The 20,189-nt window shown below is 51.8% G+C and overlaps 1 protein-coding gene across 1 annotated transcript in view; it reads right to left on the minus strand.

Moving 5' to 3' along the window:
• Window positions 1-20,189, minus strand: part of LOC134432715 (uncharacterized) — a 321,669-nt gene that overhangs the window by 32,042 nt on the left and 269,438 nt on the right. The window lies entirely within an intron of this gene.

Below are 20,189 nucleotides of genomic sequence, written 5' to 3' on the forward strand. Positions count from 1 at the left end.
CAGGACGTGGAACTTGTGATTTATTGCAAAGGGCCTGGGTGCAGGGCCCTGCTTGGAGCTGCAAGGCACAGCTCGGAGCAGGCCCGAGAGAAGAGAGGGGTAGAGAGGGTAAGAAGGTAAAAGACTAAGACAGGCAAGAGCATAAGAGAGCAACGTTCCGATCATAACACAATAAATTTTCTTCTGTGTTGAATATCCTATTTCTCACCAACCAATCTAGTACAAGATACAAATCCTACAGAATTTACATACAGTGTGTAAGAATCATTACATCACCATACTCTGTTACATTTTACACCCTAAAAACTCCTCTTTGGACCCCTTCTATTGAGCTAGTGGGGTCTGCTCTGACCCTTGGACCTGTCATCAAGCAGAGGGAATTGTTTCATCAAAAGGGGATTACCTTCAGTTGGGCCACACCATTGTTTTCCAATTGTTCACTAACTAAGGTATCTCAGATCTTGCTTTCATTTCAGTCTTCCTTACACTTTCTATATTCTCAAAATCATTTTCAAGACAATCATATTTATAAGGCTTTCCTGTTTCACCTTCCCCAACACACACTGAGTTTGAAAGTCCCTTTTCCCCAAGTCCATGTCTACAAGTCACCGGCCACCTCGGCTCCAGAAAAACCTCCCAAACACCCAGATTCAGCCCTGAAAAAGCCTCCCAGGAGTTCCCCGTCCCTGGTCCCTCCTCTCTGGTGTTCGGGGGTTCCCCCCTGTCCCAGCTGCTGGGGTCACGCTTGGACTGGGGGTCCCCCTCGTGCCTGGTGCCCACCCTGCCCAGGCTGCTGGCAGTCCCAGCAATGCCAAAAGCTCCCCCTGCTTCGCTCTCCCCATTTCGGGATGCCGGGGCTGTTTGGGCTCCCGAGCTCCCTTCTCCCCTCATTCTCTGCTCTGGCCTGCAGTGGCTCCAAGGAGTCCCCCCTGCCCCTCTCCAGGCTCTTGAGGCTCCCGCCAATGGCGGCGCTCCCCCCTCTCTGGGCTCCCCCCTTTGGGCTCCTGGGGGACACAGGGCTCTGCTCCTCCAGGCTGCCTCTGCCGGCAGCCGCCACCACCACCCCCGATGTCCCCTCAAGGGGCCTTTTCTGCTCAGCCTTGGACTTCTTCAGTCTCCAAACATCCCCCAAAAGCCCCAACCCAGGGACCACCCGTGATATCCGGGCCAAGCTCCCCCTCCCCGCTCACCGGCGCGATGGGGGGGCGATGATCCCACAGGTGGGGGCTGCGAATTCAGGCAGGGATCGACAGCGTGCTTCCCTCAGCTCAGCCTCCATCTGCCTTTGTCCCTTCCTCCCCACTCCTCCCCTTCCATCCCCCATCCTCCTCCCCCTCTGTCTTATCCCCACCTCCTTCTCCTCTTCCATCCCTCCCCTTCCATCCCATCTCGTCCTCCTCCCTAACCCCACCTCCTTCCCCTCCTTCCATTGCTGCTCTCTGCCTTCATCCCTTCTCTTCCATCCCTCCCCCTGCTCTTCCTCCCTAACCCCACCTCCTCCTCCCCCTTTGTAATGAGTTAATGTCTTAGTTTGTTCATCAAGTTGCTAAAGACTATGAAAAGGGGAAAAGCCAATAATAGAAAAACCACAAAGAAAGATGTAACAAGCTAGTATGTTGCAAGATGAATATAACGGGCTAATATACTGCAAAATAAATGTCATAAGGCTTAAACTGCAAAATGTTAGAAGCAAATATGTTGAAAGGCTAAATAAGCAATGTGTAACTATACGTAGCTATGTGCCTATTGTTTGCCGAGGAGTAAGGGGCAAGGCCCTTGACATGGGTAGCGGGCCTGCTATGATTGATAGCACAATATTTGCTTATCTGCTCAGTAAGCTTAAAGTTCCAGGAACCAGCGCAACCATACCAACTAAGGAAAGGTTGATCGTGGGGCAAGAAGTGAAAGACTACCAGCCTTCGTCCTCGGACCACCGGGAGGCAGACTACGACCGCCTAGCAACAGGAGGAGAATGCACAGAGTACTACCCTGAAAGACACGCTAACCCGGAAGCAGGACTGTATATAAATCCCACGAAATACCAGAAGCGGGCGGCAGTTGGCGGAGCGGAGACTCCCCTGTCGCCCAGCACTGATCTGCTTTTTGCCTTGCTTGCTGTAATAAATAAAAATTGTTAATCTGATTATACTCACTCAGCAGATTGTCCACTCCAATTTATAACACCCTTCATCCCTGCCCTTCCCTGCCTCCTCCTCCTCCCCCAGCAGCAGCCACACCCTCGCTGCCCCGTTCCCGCAGCCCTCGCAGCCCATGGCAGGAGCGGGGATGGAGCCAGGACAGGTCGGGATGGGCAGCGCGGGGCTCTCGGCTACTCCAGCAGCTGCGGGCGGGGGGAACCCGGCCCGGCCCAAAGGAGAAGCAAACTGGGGGCTGCACATCCAAACTGGGCATTGCTGGGGACCCTGCCTGGGCACTGCCAGCCCCTGGGGCTCCTCTCGGCACATCCGCCAGGGGGGAACGCACACAGGGCTGGGGGATCCCAGCAGTGGCAGCACTGCCAGGGACTGGGCTGGACAGGGATCGTACTGGGGGTGACTGGGACTGTACTGGGCTTGTACAGATATCATACTGGGATCATATTGCCATGCCAGGGCAGACTGTGATGGCAATGATGGACACTGGGATCATACTGGGATTGAGCAGGAGCCTGCAGGAGGCAACTGAGACCATGTTAGGGGCAAATGGGATATACTGCGAGTGACTGGGATTATGCTGAGGATGACTGGGAGCAGCTGTGAGTAACTGGGATCATGGTGGGAGCAACTGGGAAGAACAGGGAGTGACTGGGTGCATGCTGGCAGCGATTGGAAACTGCTGGGCTTGTACTGGGATGAACTGGGATCATACTGGTGGTGACTGGGATCATACTGGCAGTGAGTGCCACTACTCTGACGCTGACTGGGAGTGCTTGTGAGCAAATGGGATCATACTGGAAGGAACTAGAAAGATGGTGGAGGGAACTGGGGTACCCTGGGAGATACTGGAAGTGACTGGAAGGAAAGTGAGGGTGAAAGAGAGGAACTGGAACCATGCAGAGCAAAACTGGTTTATTCTGGCAGAGACTGGGAGCACACTGGGCTTATATTTGGGCCATACTGGGAGTGACTGGACTAATACTGGGAGGAACTGAGTGTCACAGTGAGCACTCCCTGCACATCATCCCCCATACTGGGCCTGACTGGGAGCAACTGGGAGCAAATGGCATCATACTGGGACTCACTGAGTTGATTGAGGAAGCAACTGGAACCATGCTGGTGGCAGCTGGGACCATACTGAGAGAGACTGGAAGTAGGTGGGATTATACTTGTAAAAAATGCATATTTTGTGATTGGGTTATCCCAAATATTAAAATGAATATTATATGTCTTGTGTTAGAAAGTACTGCTGTATTAATTCTCTTAAGTAGTGAGTTGAATATGGTTTTAGGTTATTAAAAAATGTTAACATATAAACTATGCTTGGTAAGAGACTTTTTTTAAAGAAAGGACTTAGAGCGAGATAGCAGCCACAGGATACCTAAATCTTTCAGAGAAAAAGAATTTATTGCTCTCTTATCAGAAGAAATGAACTTCTTCCCACCTCGAAGCTGCTGTTAGGATTCAGAGGCAGAAGCTGGCACTGACCAGACAGAATCCTGTGTTTGGATTTATGCATCATGTATGAAGTGTATGAATATGCAACAGGCTATTGTTCTTAATGGTTAATCCTGTGTTAACCGGTGTCGTTTTTCAGGCTTGTGCTGCCCAGAAAAAGGTACCCGGACATCCGTAACTCTTTGTATTTCTTGTCTCATATTGTCCTAATTTGATTTCTCCAAACTGTAATTACTCTAATTGTATTACTATTTTTCATAACCATTTTATTACTATTATGGTTTTAAAATTTTAAAAGCAAGTGATTGGTGCTTTTCACAATTTGGTAGCAGAGGATGTTACTAACACCTCGCTGCGGTGCTTTAGGAGAGTCAGAGTGGGGAAGGCCCGCCCTGCCCCATTGGCAGCCTCGCTCTGTCTCCCCTGGGATGACCGACAGACGCAGGTTATGGTGGACAAAAGGAGACAATAAAACAAAGAGAAGGGAAAAGGCTCCCTACAACCGTGGTAATTGGCCCCCTAAGAGTAGTAATGCGCATGAAGACCCCTGGGAAAAGGGATTGGTAAGTGTTTCTCAGGGGGGCAGGTACAGAGGGATGAATGTGTGTGAATGAGAGGAGGGCTGGTTGTGCCAGACCTGCCAAGTGAGTGCTGGAGTCTCCCAGGCTGCGTTTCCGACTTTCCGCGCTAAGTGGCCAGGAAAGAGATGAAGTGAATGTTAACAGGAGTGAGAGAATCCCCCGGGGTAACTGGGACTGGGTCTCAGAGAGGGGCTAAACCCCTCGGAGGAAGGGAGCAGGAGTTTCCGAGTCCAATCCACTAGGAAACGGGACAAAATGGGCCCCTAAAAACCTGCTGGGTTGAGGGATAAGAGTGTCGCAGACATTTCTCCACAGAAATCCTTTCTTTCGGATTTCTGTGTCTTCTGGAGGCCAGAGACCTCAGAAGAAAAGGTAAACAATTATTATCAGATGTTGTGGAACGTAACAGGGGTTTCTTGATTGGCTCATTTTCTATGTTTATAATTAAGGGCCAATCACCAGTGCAAGCTAGGGGACTGAGTCCTTGGGCTAAACTTTGTTGTACATTCATTCTACCTATTCTTAGCCTAGCCTAGCTGCTCTGCAAACCTCTCTCTATATTCTATTTAGCATAGTCTTAATGTATTATATATGATATCTCAATAAATTCAGCCTTCTGATTCAAGAAACAAGATTCACCGTCTCTCTCTCACCAGCAGCAGCCCACTCAGGCGCAGTAATATCAGAGTGCCCAAGAGCATCCAGAATTAAAACCTGCTGGGTTGAGGAATTAACATTCCAAGAGCATTCAATGTTGTGCAAAATTCTACCGGATTGAGGATATGCTCAAGAGCATCTGGGGTTGGACAGCACAGCTAGGTTGAGGGATATCCAAGAGCACCAGGACTGGCCAGAAACACCTAAACTTGTAATAGGTGATGTGAAAGTGTATGGTAGAGATAATTAATGCTATTAATGTATAAAATATTGTAAACTCCACACTAAGTCTCTTGACCATCCTGGCAGGGAGCAGTGTCTTATTCATTTACATCCAGTTCCTGGACTTGATTGAGATAAAAATCGGGCTTTTTAATGAAAGAATAGAAGCTTCCAGGGCAATAATCGCTGGCTTCCCCGGGTCACCAGGTCCAGCCAAGAGTGATTTTTGTCTCGACAATTATACAGCTACCAAGATGATCCACAGCCCCACCCTGATGCATGTGAATGCTGACTTCCCCAGGGTCTACTGACAACATCAGACACCTGGACTGAGTCTTTGTCCACCTCTGTACAGGTAAAAACACGGTTATGCATGGGAAGAGACACAAAGAACATTCGGTCATCTCTGCCTCGAGCAGAATAAACTGTAAAAGAACTCGCTGTGTCACGCAGCATTTGTGAACAGGGGGAGACTGACATTCGGAGCTCAGATCCATGTTCACCCAGCACCGAACCCGGGCTCGACGCTGACCCTTGGCTGTGCTGGTTTTGACGACGGAACTTCAGTCACACAGACAAATTAATAAATCTTTGCTAATTTTTCTTATAAGTTTGGCTCTCAATTTGATCATTCATAACAAAAGGTACCTTATTGTTGTGTTGTGTGTGAGAGTGAGTCACACACAAAATCAGCTTTAGCTTCTCAGGGGGTGGGAAGGGGGGGTCTGTGGAAAGAGGAGTGTGTGACCCACAAATAAGCCATTGTTCTCCTGGGTGTGTGGGGGCTGTGGCATAAGGTACAGGTGACCTGCAAACGGGCCATTGTCCCCAGGGCGTGTGAGGGGGCCCTGGCTAAAGAGTGTGAGTGACACACAAATCAGCCTCACAGGTGAACGGCACCGGAGGCAGCAGAGTCAGGGCCCTCCCAGGAGGCCCGGAGATACTGAGACCCAGAGGCCACCCCAAGGTGAGGGGGGCCACAGGGACCCGCGATTCTCTGTCAACAGGGATCCACTCTGTGCCCTGAGGGTGGGAAAGAATGTGTGGAAGTGAGTGAGAAATAAAAGTGAGGGAATGTAGATGAATGAAAGTATAGGTAATGTATATTCTCTATTTTAACCTTCACTATATTTCCTTGGAGAGAGGTGTATTGTACTGAAAGAAGTGTGAGACAAAAGTTTTTTATTTTTGTGCGTGTAGTTGAAAGAAAAGCGGTATTTAGGTTGTTAGTGAATGCGAAAAACACAGGCAGAAGATGAATAGATAAAATCTTGAAAAATGAGACAGAAAACCAGTAAGTTGGATACAGGGGAAAAAAAGGAAAAACAATAGTCCTTTGGGAGTTATGTTAGTCAACAGAGATAGATCTCCTTGCAAAAGGAGAAAATACAGGGTATGTAGTACTCGATGGGAAAAATATGCAAACTATGGAAAAAGGGAAATTAACCTCAAACTAGTAAGCTCAAACTTGTGAATTATATACTTTAAAAAGAGCACTAGAATATTTAACACAAAATAAAGCTATATATACTGATTCAAGGTATGCCTTTAGAGTAGTACATACCTGTAAAAATTTTGGAAAGGAAAAAGATTACTTAATTCAAGAAGAAAAGGACTAATACATGAGGAAGTTATTTTAGAGGTTTTAGAGGCATTACAATCACCTAAAAGAGTTAGCTATAGTACATATTAGAGAACTCCAAAAGGGAAAGACCCCAGAAAGAGGAGGAAATAATTTGGCAGATCACAAAGCTAAGGATGCAGCAGAAAATGGAGCTGAAAGAGTTATGTTAATATTAACTCCAAACGAGGAAAAAATTCCAAAGTTTAGGGAAGCTGAGAAAAACGAATTAAACAAGACAGGAAATAAACAAGATAAATCAGGAAATGGAAACTTCTTGATGGAAGACAATTTCTTAATAAAATGTACTTCTAGGAAAATATTAGAAGACATGCATCAGAAAACCCACTGGGGTACTCAAGCTTTGTGTGATCATTTTTTAAGGAACTGTAAGTGCACTGGGATTCTTGGATTTAGGATGTATCCGTAACTTGCCAAAGGATAAATAAAAAGGTGATGAGAATAACAACATTAGGAGGTCATGACTTAGCTGGTTGGCCATTTCAAAGTATCCAAGCAGAAGTCTGGATTTGTTAGGTGTGGTAGATAGGGTCAGGCGCTCGGAAAATCTCGCGATGTCACGGAAAGCAGCAGGATTCCTCTCCCCCTAACGCCTAGTGATAAGGGATCACCCAAGAATGTAGTCCCCCCTAACATTAGTAACTTTCTACTCCTTATTAACCAATTACAGTAAGGTAAGACCCCCTGACGTAGAGAAAAAACTTTCCCGAGTATAAAACCCGACGAGACAGGACAATAAAGGCCTTTAGATCGTCCACCATATTGGTGCCCGAGTGACCCTGGAGAGTTTTGGTCGCCGTGCCGTTTCCTCGGAACCAGGTTGCCATGCCTTGCATCAGAAGGCAACAACTGGTGCCAAAAACCCGGGAAGCCGATTAGCGCCTGGGGAACGGGGATTCGCCTGGACAGAGGACGGCGGCTGCAGAGCTGGTCTAGTGCAGCGGAGGGGATGCCCTCGAATCATGGAAGCAATCGCAAAGGTCGTAAGTCAGGCTCATGAGCAATGGGGAATTAAAGGTGAGCTCAGGAATTCTGATCTTGCTATTGCAAGGCTCCTAGAGCTGGGGACAATTGGACGTCCGGTAAATATATTATATTCGGAAGCGCGGGAGAAGTGCACTGCCGCCTCAGCAGAGGACCCTAAGTCCGCAGGCAGTGGTAAAAACCTCAAAGCATGGGGGAAAGTAGAAGAGGCCCTACGCAAGACGTTAGAAGAACAGGAGACGCGGAAAGCCGCGCCTACACGTTTATTAGCTACACCAAAGCTGGGGGTGGGGGCCGCAACACAAATCGCCTCTGAGAGCGATCGGATTGAAGGTGGGAACATGCGGGGGCCGGGCGCATTTCACCCCTTCCCTAGCCCAGACCCCCCGGAGCCCCCAGGGGCCCCCCCCGGAACACCCAGGGGACCCTCCGACCCTCCCACAGAGCCCGCCGGGTCCCGCCCCCCCCGCGGAACCATCCGAAAAAATTGCGGTTTCTCCATCCGTCCCTTCCCCGCTGGTCGCCGATCCGGCACAGGGGGCAGAGCAGCGCGCGCGATGCTTCTGGCAGGGACTCTCGGAGAAGGCGCGGAACGCGACTGGACATTCGGACCCTGCCGGGATCGGTAAAAACTCGCCCCCGCCATGTGCGTTTAATGGCGCCAAATCACATGGCGAGGGCGGAAGAGAAGAGGGGGAAAAGGGCCGAAACGCAGTCAGCCTGGTTAACATCGCATGCACGGGCGAGCGGGGAGGGGGGGTGGTCCCCGCGGTAGAGTGCAAAACCAACCAGAGCGCTCTATTCAAATTAGGTCCTTATAGGGTAAGAACCTCCCCCGGCAGGAGGCGGGGGGACCCCAGGGGGAGGGAGCGACACCACCCCAAAAGGGAGGAGCGGGGTCGAAGCCGCACAAAACGGCACGGAGCGCCGGAAGTGTACTGGCAGTCAGCTTCCAGCTCAGAGTCAAGTAACAGCTGCTCAGACAGCTCGGAAGAGCCGACCGAGTCCGGCTGGGACTCGGAAACCAAGACAGCAGAATTAATGCGGTTTCGAGCAAAACCAAATAAAGCTTTAAACAATATCGGGGAACAATCGCAACACAAACTCACTGATTGGGGAAAAATAAAAGCAGCTTGTGGGGACCGGGCACGAGCAGCCTCCATGCACGCTTTCCTGGTGGGGGTTGCCGGAGCGCGGGGGAACCAACAAAGGGCATATACCCCAGTTAACCCAAAAGAAGCCAAAACGATTTCAGAAATAGGGATCAACTCAGCCGTAGTACCCACTCTTGAGGACGACCTTTCTAGCAATAACGATCTGCTCACTTTTGACATTACGCAAATAAGCCACATGCTTTTTCATGGGGCGGGGCGGATTGTATTTAAGCAGGAGTGGCAGGACGACTGCGTTAGCCCAGGCTTCTGGGGAAGGGCAGCAACTCAGCGAGCTGTCCCCAGCCGGCACAGCTTTCCCTGGCAGCATCCTCACTCCAAGCACTCCCGAGAGGGACCTGTAGGAGCTGCGGGAAGACACCTCGCTAGGGACTGTAGATCCCGGCCCCGGGGAAACGGGAGAGGAAGGGGGCGCGCGGGCCATGCTCAGCCTCCTCCCGCTGCGAATGCGAGACGACCCATCTATGCCAACCCCCAGTGGGGCAGGGGATCCTCATGCCCCATGCCCCAACAGGGAGCAGTGAATTTTACATCCCCGCCAGCAGCACAATGGCAGAGTTATGCAGCACCCTCAGTACCCTCGCAACCCCCACCGCCACAAGCCGCGCTGGTGTCACAGGAACAGCAGGAGGCGCCCCAGAGTGGGATCCCTGGGTGGTCTTGGCCATGAGAATAGGGAAGGAGCCCCTGATGGTGTGGGGGACATGCCGCCTTTACAGCAGTCAGGATCCCCACGTCATAGGGCTCCAATTTTGGGCGGACACGGGATCAGACTGCATGATTTTTCCCCAAGCACACTGGCCCGGACATTGGCAATCCAAAGAAGTCCCAGAAGTCACTCCAGTGAACGGAGTGGGAGGGCAGTCCCGGGCGTGGTAAAGCACACAGCTGGTGGCTTTAACACTTCACACAAAAAAGGGACCAGGAGTGTCAGCATCAGCAGCAGCCGTAATGTTGGAAGAAGCACTTTCCTTGCGACAGGGCACCGTGTCAGTCATCCACATCAACAGCCACAACCCAGTCAAAGGTTACTTCCAGATCGGCAACGACAAAGCAGATGCCGCAGCAAAAGGCGTATGGACGTTGCAGGAAGCTCGTCAACTGCATGAATCGCTCCACATCGGAGCCAAAGCACTGGCGAATAGATGCGGAATCCCGACAGTGGACGCAAAACATGTGGTAGCCATTTGCCCTTACTGCCAGAAGTCACCCCTTTGGACCTATGGGGTCAACCCGAGAGGTCTCAAGCCTTCAGAGATCTGGCAGTCGGACTTCACTTGGTGTGAACTGCTGAAGCCCCAAGCATGGCTTGCAGTGACAGCAGACACTTATAGCAGAATGATCATAGCCACACAGCACGCCAAAACTAACTCCAAAAACACAATTCAGCACTGGCTGACAGCCATGGCTTGGCTTGGTATCCCCAAGCAGATCAAAACGGACAATGGCTCCAATTTCACCTCCAAACCAGTGCAAGAATTTGCTTCAAAATGGGGCATCACACTAGTGCAAGGTATCCCGTATAACAGTACCGGGCAGACCATAGTAGAGAGAGCAAATCAGACCCTGAAAACCAAGCTAGAAGTGTTGGCGAAAGCAGAGGGCTTTGCCAATTCCATTCCCCCAGGAGATCAGGTGTGTATACTGGCAACCACTTTGCTGGCACTGAATCAATTCCCTAGGGGAGATGAAACAAATAGTTCCGTTCAAAAACACTGGGCCACCCGAGCACTAGAGGAGGGCCCACAGGTGGTAATCAGAAACGAGCTAGGCGAATGGGAATGGGGCTGGAGGCTGATGCTCACGGGGAAAGGGTACGCAGCTGTCAAAATGGATGGCAAAATCAGGTGGTGTCCACTTAAGTCAATTAAGCCCGACCTCCATAACGAGCAGAATGAGACTGACGAGAATTGCGAGTTTCTGTTTACAGGATATGCTCGTGGGGTGTCCTCATGACGCGTACATCCCCATTCCAGAGGGAAGTGACAGACCACCAAGCCGCCAGGCAGCGCCCGAGAGACCCGCACGGGTGAGACCCAAGCATCAACGGTGTTTCTGTGTGATTTTGCTGTTGGGGCTTGTCGCCAGAGGGCAAGCCAGCCCAGATCACTACCCCCATCGGCCCTTCAGGTGGGTCATGCAACACCTTAGTAGTGACAAGGTGCTCAGAGAAATCACCACACCGAACACCCCATCCTTCGTGCTCTGCATCACCGACCTGTTTCCAGGACAACCAAAGGTAGACCCCCATTCCCCACACTCCACACACATGTACCTATCCTACTAGTGCCCAGCTTCAAACCCTGGGAAAAGCTACTGCAATCACCCAGGGTGGGGACATTGTGGGCACTGGGGCTGCGGAACCATTGTCACAGATGCCAGACCGTCAGGGCCTGGGTGGGATTCACAAGAGTCCGACAAATTCTTACAGTTCACCTGGGCACCCAGCGGCTGCAAAACACCCCCCTTCCTCCACGGAAACTTCTATCAAAACTGCCATAAAATTCCCAGATTTCGGAAATGCACAGACTACAACATGACAGTTTTGCAGCCAGATCACCCTAGTTGGGCCATAGGCAGAACGTGGACAGTGGTCCTTCAAGGGTCAAAAGAAAAGGTCAATGTGCAAATTATTAGGCTCCAACCGTTGGCACCCTGAGCGTTCGGACCCAACAAAGTGATTAAAAGCGTGCCGAAAAGGAAAACCCGGCCCACCCCAAAGCCTTGCCTACAAGGGTCGCTGATATCCCGACTGGCCATGCGGAAGCCTTTCAGATAGGCCGCTCAGCCGAGTCAGACTCAGACCCAATCCTTCGTATGTTAGAAGCTACCTTCCTATCCCTGAATGAATCCAACCCTAACCTAACCGAATCCTGCTGGCTTTGCTACGATGTCAAACCTCCCTTTTTACAAAGGAGTCGCTTTAAACACTCCCTTCAGTTACTCCACAGCAGATGCACCCAACCAATGTAGATGGGACACCCCCCGCAAAGGGATCACCCTGAGTCAAGTCACAGGCCAGGGCAGATGCTTTGGCAATGCAACCCTAGCTAGGCAGAAAGGCAACGTCTGCACCAAAGTTGTCAAACCCAAAGGGAAAAAAATAAGTAAGTAGTCCCATCCGCGTCTGAGATGTGGGTTTGCCAGCGATCTGGAGTGAGTCCCTGTGTGTGTTCCATGCCAAATTCAATGACTCTAACGACTTTTGTGTCCAAGTTCTGATTGTTCCTAGGGTTCTGTACCACGCAGTTGAAGAAGTGTACCACCTTTTTGAGGAACCCAGCCGGCTCCACAAAAGAGAAATAGTAACAGGTATAACTATCGCAATGCTGCTCGGCCTAGGAGCAGCCGGAACGGCCACAGGAGTCTCAGCCTTAGCGACCCAGCACCAACGACTGTCACAGCTGCAGGCAACAATTGACAAGGACCTGCAGAGGATCGAGAAATCCATCTCCTTTCTAGAGAAGTCAGTCTCCTCACTCTCAGAAGTGGTCTTGCAGAACAGGCGAGGACTGGACCCCCTGTTCATGCAGCAAGGGGGCCTGTGTGCCGCCTTGAAGGAGGAGTGCTGCTTCTATGCAGACCACATGGGAGTCCTAAGAGACTCCATGGCAGAACTCCGAAACAGACTGGCTCAGAGACAGAAAGACAGGGAAGCCCAACAGGGTTGGTGCGACTCCTGGTTCAATCAATCACCACGGCTAACCACCCTAATTTCTACCCTAATAGGTCCATTGGCAATGCTACTTTTAGCTGTCACCTTCGGACCATGCCTGCTGAACAAGCTGGTCTCATTCGTTCAGACCCGCCTAGAACAGGCCAACATCCTGTTCATAGGCCGGCAACAAATGCTGTGAATTTGACCAGGGAACACTGCCAGTCACAACATTTTCTACCCAGGTTTACCAAATCCCTTTCTTTGTCAACAACCTCATGCCTCATCACAGTACCTATGTATATGACTACTTCGTTCATTTGTAAAAAAGGGGGGGGATAATGTGGTAGATAGGGTCAGGCGCTCGGAAAATCTCGCGATGTCACAGAAAGCAGCAGGATTCCTCTCCCCCTAACGCCTAGTGATAAGGGATCACCCAAGAATGTAGTCCCCCTAACATTAGTAACTTTCTACTCCTTATTAACCAATTACAGTAAGGTAAGACCCCCTGACATAGAGAAAAAACTTTCCCAGTATAAATCCCGACGAGACGGGAAAAAAAAGGCATTTAGACCATCCACCATATGCGTGCGTCTTTGGCCTGAGTGACCCTGAAGAGTTTTGGTCGCCGTGCCGTTTCCTCGGAACCAGGTCGCCTTGCCTTGCATCAGAAGGCAACAGTTAGGTTCTGTGTTTATTTGTAAAAAAACCCCATTTAATCTAGAAGAAATACAATATGCCATATGTTAGACAGGAGATTTCAGGAGAATAAAAGTCTTTGAAGTATCAGAATGCCCCGAGAAAAAGCAAGAAAAGAAAAAAGGGAAATGAAGCGGAAGGGAAAAAGAGGAAAAATCAGAAAGAGAGTGGGATCCTCTGCAGGTCTTGCCCCCTCCGTTCACGGCCCAGGCGCCTGTCCCGGGCACCCGCTCGCTGCCCGCCTCAGCTCCGCCTGCCCCGGTTTCCATCCCAGGTGCAGCCTCACTGCCCAGGGCAGCTCCACCTGCCCCGGCCCTGTCGCTCAATTTGTGTGCCCTGCTCCCACTACCTGGCCCGCGGCCGCTCTGCTGGCCATGCTGGGGAAGATGGGGGTTGCTCTGTCCTGCCGCCTGCTCCAAGGTCACCGCGCCCACCGCACCCAGGGGGGGTCCCAGCCATCCCATCCCCGGCTGCCCTGCCCGTGCCACCTGCGCTGGGCACCGCCGCTGCTGCCGGGCTCTCCCACCTGCCTTTGCTCTGCCGGCAGCTGCCGGATCAGCTGCCATCAGCCATTTCGGGGCTACCCACGCTCTGCCTCGGGCTCCACAGGAAGATCCCCCTCTGGTGATTCCGGCAGCAGACCCTGCCCACACTCCCACCGAGCCTCAGCGGGATATCCTCCCCTGACCCCGTCCGGCTCTGAGTTACGTCCCCTTGGTAACCACAGCTCCGGCTGTCCAAAGAAATTTTCTCTCTCTCTACAGGAAGCACCTTATCAAGACACTAGAAGCTCAGTTAAATGGCAGCCCTCTCCAAATTCTTTATCAAAACACGGGAGAAAGGCTATAGAAGGTAAGGAAGTGAAAGAGTTAGATGAAGGGATTGCTCTATTTCCGTTCAGAGAGGTTCCTATGGGAGGGATGTGCTGCCCCGGCCCGCAGGAGCCACCAGCACCCCTGCCGGCCGTGCCCGGAACTGCACCCAAGGGCAAAGCGCCGCAGCCCAAAGGCCAGGACTGGGTCCGGGCTCTGTTTGCTGTCAGTGCCGCAGCTGTTGGTGTTTGTTTGCTTTATTATACACACTAGTAAACAACTGTTATTCCTATTCCCATATATTTGCCTGAGAGCCCTATGATTTCACTACTCTAAAAATTAAGAAGGATGGGATTTGAATTCTCCATTCCAAGAGAGGCTATTTCTGCCTTCCCCAGCAGACACCTCTCTTGTAAAGCAAGACAAGCACCCACGGCCACTGAGCGGGCTGCAGGAGGGGCACAAGAAGGCCCTGCAGCACTTGGGCACAAAGGCACAGCAGGTGAATGCAAAAAGGGAGCAGCAAAAGGCCAAGTTGAAGGCAGAGGCCATGTCATAGTTCCTACAGCCCCTGAGGGATCAACCTCAGGGCCCAAGGGGGCCCCAGCAACCAGGGCACGGCTCGGCCACAAGCACCTGGCAGAGGCATTGCCCTCCTCGGCAGGGGAGAGCCCACCCAAACAGCCCCTGGCAAGGAACCAGGGCTCCAGCTGCAGGGCACAAGGACACTGCAAGCACAGACTGCAGCACCCTCAGGACCAGCAAGTCCACCCCTTGATGGACATTGATTGGCAGGGCTGTCACAGCTCCCATCACACCAGGGACCCTCCATACTGGAGCCCTTCAGAACATTCAGGGTGGGTCTGCATCGAGAGGAGGCATTTCCTGATGGACACAGGGGCCTCTCAATCCACTCTGAAACTTAGACCTAAGGGGGGGGAAATGCCAAAAATGTCTCTGATTATTCAGGGGATAAGTGGGAAAGATGTGTGGTTTTATTCAACCACTGTTAGCACAAGTGCGAGATGGGTCTCAAATGCATGAAGTTTTATCTGCTCCTAATTGTTATCATGATTTACTGGGAAGGCATTTGATCGCTAAACTCGTAACGCAAATTAATATTATAAAAAGTGATACAGAGGCCAGTTCTGTACCTCCGTGCCAAATGTCACGCAAGGCCTATGCTGAAGTGAACCCAGAAGTGTGGGCAGGCCCAGGGAAATAGAGAAAATTAGATATGGAGCCTATAGAAATTACTTTAAAGCAACCAAGACAAGCAACACCCTGTTCCAAGAGAGGGAATGAAGGGGTCACAGCCTGGTATTGAGTCCCTGTTCAGGGCAGGGCTTTTGAAGCCAAGGATGCCTGCCCACAACACTCCTATCCTGTCAGTCAAAAAACTGGATGGATGGACAGGAGAAGGAAACACAGAATTTTCAAGTGTTAAAATGAAGATTAACTGAGGCGGCAGCCCTGGGCCTTCCAGAGAGAGAAAAAGAATTTGAGTTACAGGTGGATGCTAAACAGGGTCTTTCCAGAGGAATTCTTGTGCTAAAATGTTTAACCTTATATAGGACCTCCTAGAGATCATGTCTGGGATCAAGTTAAAGCTTTGACAACCAAAAGAGCCTCTAAATGGGCTCGGTTATTACAGAATGAAACTTGTTCAATGGCACAGGAGGATTCAGAACTAAGGACAGGGAAAGGGTTTAACCCAGCCTCCTGTCTGAACAGCCTGGAGAGGGGCTGGCAAGGAACCCAGGACTGCAATCAAGGGACAGAGCTCCAGACCCAGGCTGGGAGAGATTGATGGGACATTCCCTGGCCTGAGGGAGAAAATGTGTTTGTGGATGGCTCTGCAAGGACAGCAGAAGGGAAAAGAGCTACAAGACAGGCTGTTATTAAGGAAGGGCAATCAGACACAGAACAGGTCACCGCCCCATGCTCAGCTCAACCCGTGCAGCTGTGGGTGCTTGTGAGAGCCTGGCACTGAAATGCCCTGAGCATGAAGGTTTCAATATCTTCTGCTGACACCATGGCACCTAACAGGGGGCAAAAGCAATTCTCACTGCTTCAGCAACCACTGGAGCAGTTATCAAGGCACATTCTCCCACAGGAAGCTGGGCTGGCACACAGCCTGCCCTGGCACTTTGCTGCTGCCAACACCCAGCCAGGACATCGGCTCCTGCCTAAGGAGTGCAAAGCAGCACCACTGGTGGCCAAGGGGCCCATGCCAAGTGTCCCTGAGGGCAGAAACAGCCGCCAGCACAGCTCAACACGGGGGGACCCCTCAGCCTGGCATCAAGGGCTCTGAAGCCCCACAGATTTGCACTTCCCGCCTGCAGCAGGAGGATGGGAGGCCGCCCCTGAGCCTGCCCTGAAGGCAACGCAGCAGCAGCCAGGGCTCCACAGCGGGCCAAGCCCCTGCGCCTGCCCACAGATCCTCGCCTGGAATCCTCTGCAATCCTGGCCACCCTCCTCTGCCATCTCCAGCCACTGGGGCCAAGCCTTGCTGCCACTGCTGCAGCTTCAGCACTCGCTGGGCCTGCACTGCCACAGCTGCTGGGGAACACTACGGCACAATTCCACTCTGGGGCTCACTGACACCCACACTCTGGGCTGCCTGCCATTGCACTGCTGCAAAATGTACAGAGTTTGGTTCTTAAATCTTATTTCTCTGCTCAGAAAGGTTTCTCTACACAAAGGTTTGCCTTTGGGAAAGGAATTTTAAAGGTTTTATTCAAGGGTGTTACACCACTCAATGGAGATGAGTTTAACATCTCAACAGACTGGGAACAGCCCAAAAGACACTCACAGAGATAACGACCAGCAACAAAACATCAACATTGCCCAGCAGCAAACAGCAACCAACAGCTACCCCAGACACTGACCCCGGCAGAGCTGGAGACTCCTGGGCTAGAAAAGGCTGAGAAGGAAATCCAGGAGTGTGGACACCGAATTCACACATCAGAGGGGAAGAAATCCAGGTCCAACAGGAAACCAAATACTAAAAACTTACACAACTTGGAAGCAAGGAACATTAAAGCAGTGGATTAAGATTGGTTCTACATAAAGTTTAGGAAAAATCGAGTAAAACTAACATGGCATGGAATGACTTTCTCCGCACAGCCGGGCTATTTGGAAAGAAATTATTTCTGCTGCACATCCAGGCCAGAATCAAATAATGCCTTGACTCTCTAACACTAAAGAGATTCTTGGAGAGTTTTTGCTTTCCCTGCAGTTTCAGTGACAAAATTACAACACGAGAAAATTTTTTCATTATATTCCCACTTAATGTTGTCAGGTGGGTTTGGGACAGAAGTGTGAGAATCAATTTTTGGTCTGGGTTTTTCCATACTCTCCTTTATGTAGCTTTTGCAAAATTGAAGAGCTTTAACTGTAATATTTTGAACTCGTAAAAAGTTAATACTTCTTAAAAAAAAGCAGATTCTGGGGGGGGGGCCCACACATGACTCACCAGATGGCTGCCCTGGAAGAGAAGCTCCATTCCAGGCAGCCTGCAGAGGAGCTTTAGAAATGCAAATGAACACTGCCCGGCAAAGTGTGGACAATGCACCTGGGTCTCTTGCCCGGGGCAGGAATTGGGCTGATTCCCTGTGCCCCTCACCCCAAGCTCTGCCGGCTTGCACTGATGGAATTTGCACAGCTCAAGGCAGAGCCCAGGGGGAGGATATCTGACCCTGCAACAGAAACCGGTGAAGCTGCAAAGGGAAACAGCAAATGCAGAATGTTGGGAAAACTTCACTATAAACAAATGGGGGGAATCAGCCCTCTGCCCACTCCAACATGTGCTCTCACTGTCTGTGTTATATAGGGTATATTACAGCACTGGGGATTTTTTGCTACCAAAAATTCAGGGAAATCAGTTGGGAATCCAAGGATTTGATTATTTAATTAGACAAAAGCAGTCAATTGATGCAGCCCTGGCTAGAGAGAGTGGCCAAAAATGGAGAAAAGATGAATGGCCAGCAGAACAAATCCTACAACACTATGGACCAGCCCCGGGGAACCCGAAACAATTCATATCAGGAGCCACAGAACCCATTTCTCATTTCAATAGCATCATTAGATTACAAGCTGCCCTCGCAATAACCAACCAGACAGCTCAAGCTCCTGACCTTCCTGCTGACCAACCCACTGAAATGAGGAACACAACACTTAACCATAAGATGGGATCATATTACGTTTTAGCAGAAAAAAGGGGGAGTTTGTGGAAAAGTAAACGACTCAAGCTGCTGTTGGCAAACAGATGACAAAGGAAAAGTGGTGAAACAGATAACAAAGGAAGTAAGAAAGCACCTCATGATCCAGGCCAAACGTGGAAAGGACAGGAATGGGACACGGTTTTGTGGCTGCTTGACACCAAGGGTTAAACGAATGCTGTTTCTCCTCTGATGTGCAACAGCAACTCCCACCTTTTTACCATGCTCCACACCTTGAGAGTGCAGCTCATTCAGCAGCTGAGCGAGGGGCCAGGGATTTGTAGATAAGGAAGCAACGGGCGAAACCATCAGCTTCAATAAATGTAACTAATTAACAAGGACTGCTGCTCACACAAAGTCCCGCTAAATTCCTGAACTTCCAAAAGAACAAAGACTTTACAGAGCCGTGAATACCGGCTGTTATACAAAAGTGGGGGTGCACATTAACGAGGACATGCAGTTGCCGGACCGGGAGATCGGAACCTTCCAAGTACCTCAGCCAGTTGGCAAAGGGAGAGGGAGATGAGGCCAGGAAAATGAGGATAAAAAGGAGGCTGCGAACTACAACAATGGCAGAGAGCGTACGGCAAATGCCCCTCGGCCTCTCCCTCTGCTCAGCAATAAAGTCACTTTTACAGGACTCTTCTGTCTCCTTTGGGCACAGAAACCTCCGGCCACGGGAATTCTCCTCACAACCCCGGGCACGGGGCAGCCCCCTCTGTCCCAGCCACAGCAACCGGGCCGAGCCAGCGCTGCTCCGGCAGCGGCTCCTGCCGAGGCAGCGGCCGCAAGGAGACCGCAGGCAGCCGCTCCCGCAGCGCCCTCACGCCAGCGGCAACACGCGCCGGACACGGCACAACGAACCCGCCCGAGCCCCCTGCCGCTCCCGAGGCCCGCAGCCAGCCCCGAGCGCCCGCACAACCCAGCGCGGCTCCCACCTGCGCTGCGGCCGCCTCCGAGCTCCGCCGCCGCCTCACCGCGCTCCGGCCGCTGCCGCCGCTCACGGCACCGCACACACGCTCCGACAATGGCGCCGCTGCCCAGCCACGGCCGCCCTCAGCCCGCCACCGGGACCCTGCTCCGCCCCGCTCCCACCAATCAGCGCGCCACAACCACGACTGACGGCACCATCGCCCAATCCCAGCCAGGGGCGGGCTCTGCCCACGGCACAGCCCCGCCCCGCGCTCTCCGGGCCCCCCGGGCTGCGTGAGGGGAGAGCCGGAGCTGAGGAACAGCCCTGGAAAGGGCCCGGGCCCGAGGGGGATTGAGCTGAAAACACCAACAAACTTCTCCGCAGCTCCCGCCACGGCTTTCCCGGCACAGCGGCTCCGGTGGCTCCGGCTCAGCAGGAAGCCCCGGTGCATCACTTCTCCTGCCCCTAATCAGGAGCATCATTCTATCGCTTTGATTTCCCACAAAAAGGGAAAACCGCCCCAAACCCCTGTGGATGAGTGGGAGATGGGAGAGATTTCTGACAGAAAACTCCTAAAACTCAAAGCGGGATAATGAGAAGTAAGTGAAGATCCTTAATTCCACGTTTTCGCCCACGCCTCCCTCCTCCCAGCTGCACCTGTTCAACCCGTCAGTGCCGCAGAACAGATAATGGGGCCGGGCTCTGTTCATTCCCCGGGGCTTCTCCGTCTGCTCAGGGACAGGAGTCGTTCCCCTGCTGTACCCTGGGCTCTCTCCCACCGGAGACTTCTCCAGGAACTTCTCCAAGCTGAGTCCATCCCATGGGGCACAGCCCCCTCCAAGTGCTGCAGCGTGGGTCACTGTGCCCCGGGGTCAGTCCTGCCAGGACAGGCTGCTCCAGCGGGCCCCTCTGGCCGCGGGGTCACAGCCTCCTCTCAGGCATCGCCGTGCTCCAGCGTGGCTGCTCCGGGGGCTGCAGGGGGATCTCTGCATCCCCATGGATCTGCGGGGGGATC

The sequence above is a fragment of the Melospiza melodia genome, assembly GCF_035770615.1.
Source record: "Melospiza melodia melodia isolate bMelMel2 chromosome 7 unlocalized genomic scaffold, bMelMel2.pri SUPER_7_unloc_1, whole genome shotgun sequence".
Taxonomy (NCBI): Eukaryota; Metazoa; Chordata; class Aves; order Passeriformes; family Passerellidae; genus Melospiza; species Melospiza melodia.